General features: G+C 39.2%; 1 pseudogene; it reads right to left on the reverse strand.

The window, feature by feature from the left end:
* Positions 1-5,769: 5,769 nt before the first annotated feature.
* Positions 5,770-12,661, reverse strand: LOC132209836 (KAT8 regulatory NSL complex subunit 1-like protein; annotated as a pseudogene).
* Positions 12,662-13,833: the final 1,172 nt, after the last annotated feature.

The raw sequence follows: 13,833 nt of genomic DNA on the forward strand, positions 1-13,833 counted from the left end.
TTCCTAAAATACACATGTTAGTTTTTGATAATCTTTTCCTTTTAAGGCATCAGGTTTTTGAAGAATGTATGTTTCTCGTTAGTTTACAATTTCCTTTTGTCAGTTTTAGTCCACATTTGTAGACTTCTAAAATGTTCCTAACCCTCAAAATTACCATATCTGTAGGCCACTTTATATGCCTCCTCACCTTAATATAATCTTTGATTTCTTTCATTAACCGCAGTTGGAACACTTTCCCCCTCCAAGCTGGGTTACTGAAGAATACAGTGTTAGCCATTGCCGCCATCTAAAATAATGCATGTTAAACAATTTCCAAGGCCGTAATGGTCATTTTTCCCCTCAAACCGACATGGTTTCCTTTGCTTAGATTAAAGCTCAAGTTTCTAACTGTACTAGATTATTTTCAAAACTTAGTATAAAATGCAGGTCAGTCCTTCATAAAGCTACTTTACAAGATTACTAAAATTAGCCTTTATTCATTATGAGATCTAAAATAGTTCCCTAATTGGTTAAAAAAAGACTCCACATACATTTCAAAAACTTGACCTACACAATTTCAGTTATGTTTACCCAGTCTACATATAGACTGAAATTCTCCAAGTTTACTAAACTGCTCTTAATTGTCTACTTTATACTGGTGATTTACAGTTCCACTGCTGTTTAGGGTCCTAAAAAGAAGTCCCACTGAAGTTTCCCCCCTCTTGCTGTTTCTTAGTTCTCCCTAAACCGATTCGACATTTTAAAAACTTTAGAACGAAGGCCATCTATCACAGCAGCTCTGATATCTTCTTTAAGAGCTACTCTTCGGCTCTTTCTCACATACCCCTAGCTATTCAGGTTCTAGCTTTGTAAGACCGGATAGCTACAAGGAAACCAAAGTTCTACCTGAACTAACAATTTGTCTGCTTTATTGCAAATGCTACAGCTATTCCAAAACAGAGCCATCAGCCTGCTTTTAACCTGTTTTTGAAAAATCTGACGTAACAGCTAGCACACAATCAAGTTTACGATCATTGTCCCTTCCAGACATACTCTTAGTTACTATCATTACCTTTACTGCTGCTTTGATCTATTACCTGTCTTTTCCCTTTATGAAGAGGTAAGATTGAGTAAATTAAACTATAAACCCCTTGTTACTTCCCTAGATATACACTCACTAGAACACTGGGCCCAGCATTATTCAGGTGAAATCTAACAGTGCAGCTTCTGCTTTTGCCATATGGTTCTTCTAAGCCAGGAAGACCCAGGTTCAAGTCCCACCTGCTCCAGCGGTGTGTAACAACATCTCTAAACAGGTTGTTTAGAAAACATTGACCATCCCCATGCTTTCCTGTTGGGCTAGTAGTTATGATCAACACTGTCATAGCCCTGGTTCAATTCCTGGAGAGGGCATGTATTAATTTAAAAGAATGTAAATTCAAAAACATTTTTAAATTTATTTCCAGAAGCATAAGAAAATGCCATGGGTCTATCAGAAGAATTTTTGAGGCTCTTGTGGTACAGTGATAGTTTCCCAAATCTAAACCAAACATGTAACATTATCTCCACTATCCTCATAGTGATTCTTGTGGTGGTAATAAAGGGGTAATGTCCCCACCTCTGTGCAAATTGGCCTGGGTTCAAGTTCCACCTGTTCTAGAAGTATGTAATATCTTTGAACATGCCGATTAGAAAATATCTGTACCACCTGCATTCCCAGTGCCAGTGCCCCACCAACAAGAACACACTTTCCTTATGCCATGATTTGCAACAACCCATTCAATTATCTAATCATCTTTAATCTATGCCATTTTGCACCTGGTTCAAGTAATGATGCAGAGGTCATCATCTTTGAAGTTCACCTTCTTACGTTAGGCAGCATGAAGATCTAGGCACTATTGAAACCTCTTTCCTATTCTTACCTATATCATCGGTAGTCAACGTTGATCATGACAACTGAATCTTCCCACTTCTACAATAGGTTCCTCTCCAATTTGGAGCATGATTTCTCACCAGAATACACTGAAAATGATTCTTTATCTGGGGAGTGCAGACACAGCAAAGTCCACAGCATCATGGATGATTCACAGCATAAGGCAGCAGAAAGACTGGGAAATAGTGACTGATAATAGTAACAAACAGATCTATCTGCGGTTGCAGGCTTGAAACCAGGATAGTTTCTTGTCTCCAGTATTATAGAGTCTAGGACTTAACTGAGCCACAGCAGAGCACTAACTATTTAGGTACAGAAAGGAATAGGTTCAACAAACAGATTTAGGGTACTAGCTAGGAGAGAAGCGAGACCTCAGAAAGGCATACTTTCTACATTATTCCTGGCAGCACATACACTAGTGAACACAGAAAATGATGCACAAGGAAGTTTTAGTTCCTTAAGATAAGGCAGTTCGAGGGGTACAAGGCTGGTAACAGAGACGCACTTGTAGAATTATCAACACCCGAAATGTTCAGGGCACAAAATTCCAAATACGCAGATGACTAAACTTGAAAATGTTGTAATTTACATGAAGAGTGTAGGCAGGCGATTTGGATGTAGAAATGGCTAGCACGAGGGGTCATAGTTTTAAGCTGGTTGGTGGAAAGTATAGAGGGGATGTCAGAGGCAGGTTCTTTACGCAGAGAGTTGAGAGAGCATGGAATGCGTTGCCAGCAGCAGTTGTGGAAGCAAGGTCATTGGGGTCATTTAAGAGACTGCTGGACATGTATATGGTCACAGAAATTTGAGGGTGCATACATGAGGATCAATGGTCGGCACAACATTGTGGGCTGAAGGGCCTGTTCTGTGCTGTACTGTTCTATGTTCTATGTTCTATTTAATACAGATAAATGCTAGGTGACGCATTTTGGAAGGTGTAAAGTAGGAGGGAAGCATACATTAAACCACAAAATCCCGAGAAGCATTAATATACAAAGGGATCCTGATGTTCAGGTCCACAGTTCCCTGAAAGGGGCAACACAAGGGAGAAGACGATCAAATAAAGCATAGTTACCTTCTTCCGTTCAGACAGTGTACAAAAATTGACAAGTCATGTTGCAGCTGTCGAAATTTAATAAGACCATATTTGAAAATTTGCCTACAGTTCTGGTTGCCTCACTACCTGAAGGACAAGGCGGCTTTGGAAAGGGTGCAGAAAAGGTTTACCAGAATGTTGTCTGGTTTGGAGGGTATGAGCTGTGATGGGAGAGTGGACATTGTTGGTTTGCCTTCACTTGAAGATGAGTGGCCTGATAAAAATTTACAAATTATAAGATGCATGGACAGACAAAGTCTTCCTCCCAGGATATGTGTATTAATTGCTTAGGAACGCAGGACAGCATAGGGATATATAGTGGTTGACACTGCTGCCTCACAGCACCAGGGGAGCCAGGGGTTCAATTTCAGCCTTGCTTAACTGTCTGCGTGAGATTTACACATTTTCTCCATGTCTGTCTGTATGTGTTTCCTCCCAGTTCTCTAAACGTCCTCCCACAGTCCAAGAGATATCTAGGTTAGGTGAATTAGCCATGGGTAATGTGGAGTTACAGGGATAGAATGAAGGTTGGGTCTGGGTAGGATGCTTTTTGGAGAGTTGGTGCAGACTCAATGGGCCAAATGGCCTCTTTCACCACAGTAGGGATTCTATAGGTTTAAAGAAAAAAAAAGGGGAAAGTTTAAAATGGAGATGAGAGAGAGAAATCTCTTTTACTCAAGGTAAGTTCCTGGAATGCACTGCCAAAGAAGGTGGTAGAAGCAGAGACAACAATGGTGTTTAAGAGGCATCTGGAGGCATCGTGTAGGCAGAGTATAGAGGGATATGCACCACTACAGGCAAAAGGTTGTGCGTTCAGAAGGGCATCAAATGATGGTGCAGGTTTGGTGGGCTGAATAATCTATTATTGTGCTGTACCATATTCTTTGCTCTTATTTGCCAAGCATAAATTCTTGTTCATAAAAATGTGTTAAAACTGTCTCAACTTATTAATTTTCCAAACGTCCCATTTCCATTTCCTTCATTATGGGTTGATATAAAAATTACAAATACAGGTTTGACCAATAGATCTATTTCTATGCTTTATGGCTATCTGTCCTCCAAGATTAACTGCACACGACTAAACTTCACAAATCTTCCAGGAAGGTTCTTGACTACAAAAACTTTCAATCACAATCACATTGTTCTAGGCAGAGCAATAAAAGACAGAAGCCTCAAAAATGTACCCGTTCTAAAATTTAGAATCAGCCAAGAGGATCTGGGGCCATCTTGGATGGACTGAATGACTTTGAAGTTGTTATCTCACAAGCTCATTATGTTTCCTATCAAGTGCGTGCATTTTTGACCTCCTACAAAGAATTAATCTAACACCCAAAGAGTTTTTAAACTGGTTTGCATGGATCAGTAATCCTAAAAGAAGAATTTTAATTAAAATTACTTTTCTCACAGTAAATGTCACGGTTTTGCCAAAGAAAGCAACTACTTGCAAATCACATTCCTAACTAGGAAATGCACAGGTTATCACTGAGAGTGAAACAGAGGCAAACAAACAAACTAACAAACAATCTTACCTGTAGACAAAGCTATCAGGATGTTTGCATGTCTTACAACACACAGGAGAAGAAGCAGGTGATAAATTGAGCGGAGGGATCAAACTGTTTACTGATTCCGTTAGCCGCGCACTCTGCAGACAATTAATAAATAATGCTTTTAAACTCAGGGTATGATTCTGCACATGAAGCAAATACCAATGCAGCATATTCCCCCTTGAACTATCCTTAGTATGATGTAACCCGAAGACAATCTCAGAAAACTTCGTCTCTTCATCTCAATTATTTTGCATGTTTTTGTATAATAGAGAATATAACATTACTGGCAGTTCCAGCTATCAACAGGTTACAGCTTTAACTTTTTGTTTTCTACCTGTTTATCTATATTCCTTAGAAGTAGCAAAGGGCTGCTTGGTGATATTTCCACATTGCATTCCAGAGCCGAATCCTTTATCCCCACAGGCACTTTATTATAAAGCTAATAAAGCTGCAGTTTCTGTCAACTCCACCTGCATTTTGACAAAGTCTCCAGAACACTGAGAATTGCCCGGAATCATTGTTGCCTGGGAAACAATCAAACAAAATGACTGGAATTAGGAAACATTGCTTCAAATGAATTACTTTTCTAATTAATTATAGAAAGGAAACCTTCAAAACCTTGTTCCGAAAGATGAAACACCCTCATGATGGAATGGTTGATTACATAGCCTAAAAATATTGAGGTTACAAGTGGCCAAGTGATCGGCCTACTTACGCATTCCAGATAAGGTGAGACAAAAGAGGACATATTTCAGGCCCCGTCTTGTTCTCATACAATGACCTCAGGTCACATTTTCCAACAGGAATGACTGGGTGATGAGTAGTAGTAAAAGCCCTGAAGGATTCTCTCTTGGTTCAGGAATGGAAAAAAAAATTTTTTAAAAATTCCTACTGCAATGTAACTGAATAGTAGTGCGTACAACTATAAAGTCGATGCACATTGGTAGGACACATGAAGGGAGTTTCAACCTAAGCTGTTACACTGGTACGGAGTATTTAATCTTAAAAAAGATATTGGCTGAATGTAAAAAAAAATACACAGCTGGTGATGCCAAGCTTTAAATTACAGAACACAGATCTGTACAATAACCCATACAAAATGGGTTAATGCTCTCAGGTCAGCTGGCTTAGACACGTTAAACATTTGCTTTTTTAAAATTTATTTCCACTGGCTCTCTATTTCACCTTTGCAACACGAACGTGCTTGTAGATTTTGTTTATTTGTCGTATCCTTAACTCCAACTCTGATATCTGGGCTTGAAGCCACGTCCAACGGCTTGCAATTTCAGCATGATCAATGGTCCATCTCTTCTTGGACCTGTACTTACTGTAAAACAAAATGATTTATAATTCCTTTTTGACCGATTTAACAACTTACCATCCTGGCCTACACTGAATTTGTATTGCTTCCTTATGTGATTTTAAATTGTCGTCCTGTAAGATCATTATCAATATACAGAAATACTATGCATAATTTAGAAACTGAAACATTTTTGATTTCATCTGTAAAGAGAGAGATACTGTTTTTTTTACCCCCACCTTTCTCAATGCTCTGAACAACATTGATGTACACAGAGGGATCTTGATGTTCAAGTCCATAATTCCCTGAAAGTGACCATATGTTTAGATAGGGTAGTAAAGAAGGTATATGGCCTGAGTATAAGAGTCAGGATATCATGTTGCAGCTTTATAAGACTTTGCGTAGGCCACACTTAAGAGTATTGCATTCAATTCCAATCGCAACAGCACAGGAAAGATGTGAAGCGTTCAATTACACATTCAGGCAACAGAATGTGGAGTTGCACATTCTCCTCGTGTCTGTGTGGGTTTCCTCCCACAGTCCAAAGATGTGTAGGCTAGGTGGATTGGCTGTGCTAAATTGCCCATTGTGTTCAGGGATGTGTAGATTAGGTGGATTATGAGGGAGGGGCTGGGTGGGTTGCTGTGAGGGTGTTGCGGACTAGTTGGGCTGAAGGGTCTGTTTCCACACTGTAGGGATTCTATGAACTACGATCTCAACTATTCTATGAATCTTCACGATGGACAAATTAAAGCATTGTGAAAGATTGTGTAATTCTTCGATAGCTGTCATAATGCCAAATATGGCTTTTTCACACTTTACTTATTGTCTTCCTCTACATCTGCTTATTCATATAGCCAATCTGGTAGCAAGATAATGCATTAGTAAAAACAGATAGCACAAGCACTTACTTAATGTTCACCAATTAACTCTGCAAAATAAAGAGTCAGGGAAGAATCATACACAAATGCTCAGAGGTATTTCAAGAAGAAAGTCGAGTAAGTTGCAAAAGCCGTATATGGCTTGTTTGTTGATCAAGTTCGCACTATATTAGTAAAGAGAATATGGCTCTAATTCTGCTAGACTTCTACAAATGAGCAGCTAACAGTTATAACAAAACTCCTCATTTCACACACCAGCTTCAGTTACCAGTTAAGCAGAGGAAGAATTTCATTAAGTTTCAGGTTTGGTTTATGAAGCAAACTGTTCATGTTCCTCAAACCTGGTTTTAAAAGTGCATGGTGATTTGCAAATGGACCAGCAAGACAAAGATAAACCAATCCGCTACTCAAGTTGAGTATTATGTAGGCAATTTCTGAACAAACACAGTCAGGAGTTCCCAAAGTAGGGACCAATGGCCAACAGTGAACTCTGACTGAATACTAAGAGCTATGCTCCAGCGCTAACAGGGCCCGTATTTCATAGCCCCGCTCATAACGCTTGCCTTCTGTTCACAATTAGTGGTGGTGACAACTTAAGTCTCAAAAAAGTAACAGGAGAAGTTGGGAAGCACTACACTAGGCATTGCTTCAATAAGTGCAAGTGTAAAAAGAAAACAAAAAAGTCTGAAAAAAAAAAATCACAGCTCAAGCCAGCCAAAGGCAGCATAGAGACAGCAAGACTGAGACAGACAAAGGGGACCTTCAGATCAGTTTGTTTCTATAATCTATAAAGATTGCACATTTGTTCTGTTCATTCTCATTTTTTAAAAATCTGTATCACTGCCAAACTTTAGAATCGTTGCGAAGTCTCTAAATTGTCGACTCAATTAAAACTGTTGTTCAATAAAAAAGTGCTCAAGATTGCAATAAACCCCAGGCTGCCTCTGACATTGAATTTCAATGTTCCTTAATGACCTGACAGCAGGCTCTTTAGAAAGAAAAGAAATTTCAAAATTTCTTTGTACACTGACATCCTAAACACTTATGGTTTATTCTTCCAAAATACTTTTACTGATATACTTTACAGAAAGGAGACATAAAAATTAATTCCAATAAATAGTGTAGCAAAGTTAAGCTTCAAGGCATTTACTTGGAGTAATTTTGCCTGTTGGTCTGGGTGGGATGCTCTTCAGAGGATTAACATAGGAACAATGGGCCAAGTGGCCTACTGCCACACTGTAGGGATTCTACAAGGTTCACTGAGCATTGAACGGATTGGCAAATCCAACTGTTGTGTTTCAAGTAGTGACTGTGCACTTACCTGAAGGGTATCAAACTACATACAGAAACTAGCTGCAGAGTGTGGCACTGAAGAGTCAGTGCAATGATAATCCTTCTTTCAAAACTGCACTAGTGAAAGGCAGTGTGAATGCAATCAGGTTACACAGTTGGAAAAATGCAAACAATGAACAATGAGGTGGTACTTTACCTTTCCGCTCCATAAAAACAAACTTAATTCCCACCAAAATTTTGGATCCAAACAGTGCAAACTAACCCAAGATTTTTGCAATAACTACCATAGCCAGTGCTATCCCAGAAAGTGATCACTCCATGAAGATAAGCAACAATTTTATTTTGCCAGTTTGCACCCAATTTTGTTAACGTCATTTTAATTGAGGATTTAAGCCATCCATTTAACTCAGTGCCTATACATTAAGGTAGTGAACATTAGAACAGAACAAAAGAAATATAAATCATTCACCTTCACTAATGGTGGAAAAATTCAGACTTTTCCTCAATCAGTCCTCTTCACAGTTATAAGCCCAATGTGTTCTTTATCTCTCAAGAAAGAGAGAGATTTCAAAGCAGAATTCAAGGTGCTTCCTGACCAAAGTGCAATATAGATTCAATGTACTGATCTAAGAGTTATCATCAAATGTTTTCATTTAAGAAGCTGCTGCTCACCCATGACCTGGCATGGTCAGAGCACACCATCATTCTTTCAGCCGGTTCCTATTAAAACTTGGGAAGAAAAAAAAGGGGAGACATTAAGGCACAATATGCATTAATTTCTGCTGTCATACCATCTACAAGTGGGCAGAAATATAACAAGACGGACTTCTGTGAACAGTGATTAGCCATCATTTTAGGAAATAAATGTAGCTCAGACCTCAAATCTGAACGAGTTTACAAGGAGAGTACAAAAAATTTATACATTTTAGTCAAGAGCATTCCAGACACAGCATTTAAACACAAGAGGAGTGGGAAGAGAGAATGCACACAAAAATGACAGCTTTCTTCTGTTCTTTTTAAAATTGCTCATCTGTTTCCAATAGTTTCTGCTTCAAAAATTACATATAATGTCAAAAAGGATCTTTACACAGAAAGTCAGAAAAACACTTACTGGTGGGCAATTACAGTCTACAAATCAAACTAGAATCAAGTACGTAGAGTATATATTTGAATTTTTACCTAGATAGGAGGGATTATTTTATGTTAACAGCAGATAAAAAAAACTGTATAATAACTGTTATATTACTGAGCAATTACCAGATTCATGACAAACTTGTGTGCGTCACAGAATACAATTACATTGTGATTTCCAATCAACTCATGTGCACCATTCCACTTTTAACAAAACATGGAAGTTACACTATTCAAGCACTTAGATTAAAATAAGCTAATGAACATTGTTCAATCTTTACTCGAAAACACACTGCAGATAAATGATCACATGCTGTTAAGCTTCAAAACGCAAACAGCTTTTCTGAGACAGCCTCACTATTGTCCACTACATCCAGGACTCAGCTATGGAATTATCATTAAGTGGATGCTCAGCAGTATCACAAAGCTTCTGGTAACTAAATCATGGAGGAACAAGGTACTTATCTAAATACAAGTTCCTAAATCAATTAAGAAAAGCTACTTTCCATTTCTTTAGACTTCAAAGCAATTTTGGCAAACTCACTTTTGCAAGATATGGCTATCACTGTCCAGACCAGCACTGATTGCCAATTCCCAATTGCCACTGAGACAGCAGTGGTCTTTGTGAATGACAGCAGTCTGTCTATTTTTTTTTGGAGGGGGGGGTTACACCTAGCATATCCACAGAATTACAGTAACCAATTTTGATTAACTCCATGACTGTTTATCATAGAAATATAGATATCCTAAATCAATCCTAAAAAGTACCCTACTCTGCTGAAGCTAAAAGCTGATAACAGAACCTGTACTACAACGAATCAATAACTCAAAGTTCATAAAACATTCACAATTTGTTTTGTTTTTAAATGTGTAAATGCCTTATGAAAACCATTACATTCAGTGGAAGCGACCTAATTTACAGGAGTCTTTCCCAGAGAACTTATGGAAGAAAGTTTTTTAAAGCATTCATCAAGCACACATGCTTCCGTTTTGATTTGCATCTAATTCCCCATGGTTCCCCATAGCAGGCTGATGGAGAAAGTGAAGTCACATGGGGTCCAGGGTGTGCTAGCTAGATGGATAAAAAAAACTGGCTAGGCAACAGGAGACAGAGTGTACTAGTAGAAGGGAGTTTCTCAAATTGGAGACCTGCGACCAGTGATGTTCCACAGGGATCTGTGCTGGGACCACTGTTGTTGGTGATATATGTAAATAATTTGGAGGAAGGTGTAGGTGGTCTGATCAGCAAGTTTGCAGATGACACTAAGATTGGTGGAGTAGCAGGTAGTGAAGGGGACTGTCAGAGGTTACTGCAGAATATAGATAGACTGGGAGAGTTGGGCAGATAAATGGCAGATGGAGTTCAATCCGGGCAAATGCAAGGTGATGCATTTTGGAAGACCAAATTCAAGGACGAACTATACAGTCAATGGAAAAGTCCTAGGGAAAATTCATGAACAAAGAGATCTGGGTGTTCAGGTCCATTGTTCCCTGAAGGTGACAATGCAGGTCAATAGGGTGGTCAAGGCGGCATACGGCATGCTTTCCTTCATTGGATGGGGTATTGAGTACAAGAGTTGGCAGGTCATGTTGCAGTTGTATAGGACTTTGGTTTGGCCACATTTGGAGTACTGTGTACAGTTCTGGTCGCCCCATTACCAAAAGGATGTGGATGCTTTGGAGAGGGTGCAGAGGAGGTTCACCAGGATGTTGCCTGGTATGGAGGGTGCTAGCCATGAAGAGAGGTTGAGTAGATGAGGATTATTTTCATTAGAAAGACAGAGCTGGAGGGGGGACCTGATTGAGGTCCACAAAATCTTGAGGGTTATAGACAGGGTGGATAGCAAAAAGCTTTTTCCCCCCAGAGTGGGGGCTCAATTACTAGGGGTCATGAGTTCAAAGTGAGAGCAGGAAAGTTTAAGGGAGATATGCATGGAAAGTTCTTTACACAGAGGGTGGTGGGTGCCTGGAACCCGTTGCCAGCGGAGGTGGTAGACTCAGACACATTAGCGTCTTTCAGATATATTTGGACAGGTACCTGGATGGGCAGGGAGCAAATGGACACAGACCCCTGGAAAATAGATGACAGGTTAGACAGAGGGTTTTAATCAGCGCAGGCTTGGAGAGCCGAAAGGCCTGTTCCTGTGCTGTAATTTTCTTTGTTCTTTGTAATTCACTCAGATAGAACTGATGACGAAAATGACAGTGTTAACAATTCTACTTACAATGGCGTATTCCTATTCAGTGTAATCTCTTCACTGTCTGAATCCTCATCAGTGCTACTGCTGGTTGCATCGGAATCCACATTTTCTTTAGCGTGTGAAAGCAATGCTTTTGCAAAGCATGCATATTCCAAGAGTTCAGAGTTGATTGAAACTGAAATGAATCCAGTCTCCACACCACCACTGTGTTTTATTCCATTAGGAGAGACAGACTCAGTATTTGAACTGTTGATTTTGCATCTTTCCGCCTGCCCTTCATGCTGGCACTTTATATAAACTCTTGAATTTTACACTTAAACTTGGTGCTCAACATGCTTTGCTTGGATGAGCTGTAGACGCTTTTTAAGCAGCTAGCCTTTTTAGTTAGTTCTTGCTGCCTGCCAAGGCACTTGAGTGCTCTGTATTACTTTCAATTTTCATTGTTTTTGTGGAATTTCAGAGTTGTTTCTCCTGGTTTCTCTGCAGGGCCAGTTGCCCGGCACTACTCAAACAATTTTCAGACTGAATGTACTGTGCTGGTACTGCATCCCAAATTTTGTTTCCTTTGGTTGGTTTCAACATAGCTTTTTGCTTTGTAGTTATTCCACCCGGATCATTAAGGGTCATCGAAAGGGAATCACAGGCTAATGTCACCTGATGAGCAATGGTTAATATGTCCATACACTCCAAAGCATTGTACTTCGGGAAGTTTAATTCTTTTATGCCATTATTGTTACTACTTAATTCTGTTTCAGTACAAAATACATTTTGCTAGCTTTAGAAGCAGGTGTTTGCTTAATTCAATCACAAGATTTTTTTGGCAAGAATGACAGCCGAGCTTTTGCTAAAATGTCTTCCTATTATTTAGATTACAGTTAAAAGACAGTACACTCAGTCGAGAATTAGGACCTGTTAATAAGTTGTTTGGAATTGCAGAATGTACAGTTCCAGATCCATAAGGTACATGTTTTGTTTCAGTTGCATCACTGCCAAGCACACGTGTTGCAAATGGATACACAAGTCGAGACCATGCAGATTGTGTGTGTCACTCCCCATTCAGCTTCTGCTATTTTTTTTAAATAGTGTCTTCTTCATGGAAGAATGTGTCAGGTTCAATGGAACTGGAAGATAAGGAGGAAGACGACAACTGGAATCCATGTGGCTCTGTGGCCGTTTCAGTGAGAGCAGGAGCCATTGTAGCTATACAGTGCTGCCCCAACAATCCCACTGCAATAAAGATATTGCCCCTACAGAACAGATGAGTAACAAAGAAGAGACTGACACTGCCAAGTACTTGAAGTCATTGCTTGACATAAAATAATGCTTAATTTAGGCTTTGCTAAAATGATTCCAGAATTGTTCCCTATAAAGCACAAACTCATCATCAACAAAATTATCTCAGATACACAAAATTAACTTCAAAGGTATTGAATCTATTCAGTTAAGTTGCCTGCCTATTTGTTATATTTTCTTATATATGTTAATTTTTAAATAGACTTGCAAGTGGCCAAGTATTCCTGATTCATTTCTAAAATTGAGTTGCTGGACATAACTGTTCTTAATGCCTTTGTTAACCTTACAATTGATAATCAACTTCAAATGCAGACAGACAGAATTTTCACGGTTGAAAGCATGAAATTCTAATCAAATTTATTCAGGATGGGAGATTTTGGCTATGTGGAAAGATGGAGACAGGTATTTTTCCTAAAAAATTTACACATCAGCAAAAGATGAGCACATCTCAAGGGTATCCTGTCTGAGCAATCAGTAAGGAGATTTAATAGCAGCTTTCAAAAGGAAATTGAATAAATACTTGAAAAAGGAGGAAGAGCAGTGGACTGGTACAATTCAACAGGTACTTCAAAAACTGAAGAACACTACGGGCTAATACCTTATTTCCATGCTACACGATTTCAGGGCTTGAAATCGCACCAAAGTCAGGCATCTTGTGCTGAAGCAATGAAACAACATTCCACATGGTACTGTAAAATAACCAAGTCATGCTAATCTGCAATCAACTTCAAACCATCTGCTTGAATTGAATTCATCCACAAGCCTAAAGGAAAAGGCAGCAGGGCATGTAACAACAGGAAAGTCATTAATGGTTGAGCATCACTGTGCTGAGAAAGCTTTGGCCTTTATTATTTCAAAGGGAAGTAGAAAATTAGGGAGGTCTGGCTAAAACTACAAGACACTAGTCAGAACCAGAGCTGGAGAACTGTCAATGTTTTGGACCCCTTATCTAAGAAAACGTATGAGCATCAGAGGCAGTCAACAGTAAGTTCACTACGTTGATCCCAGACGTTAAGAGCTGTCTTATGAAAGGTTGAGCAGGTTCTGTACTCTTAGGTTGAGAAGCAAACTTTTAGAGATAAAAGCTTCTTAACAGACTTGACAGGGTAGATGCAGAAAGCTTGTTACTCTTTGTAGGAGAATCTAGGACCAGATGGCATAATCTCAGTAAGGGGGTTA

The sequence above is a fragment of the Stegostoma tigrinum genome, chromosome 7, assembly GCF_030684315.1.
Source record: "Stegostoma tigrinum isolate sSteTig4 chromosome 7, sSteTig4.hap1, whole genome shotgun sequence".
NCBI classification, from domain to species: domain Eukaryota; kingdom Metazoa; phylum Chordata; class Chondrichthyes; order Orectolobiformes; family Stegostomatidae; genus Stegostoma; species Stegostoma tigrinum.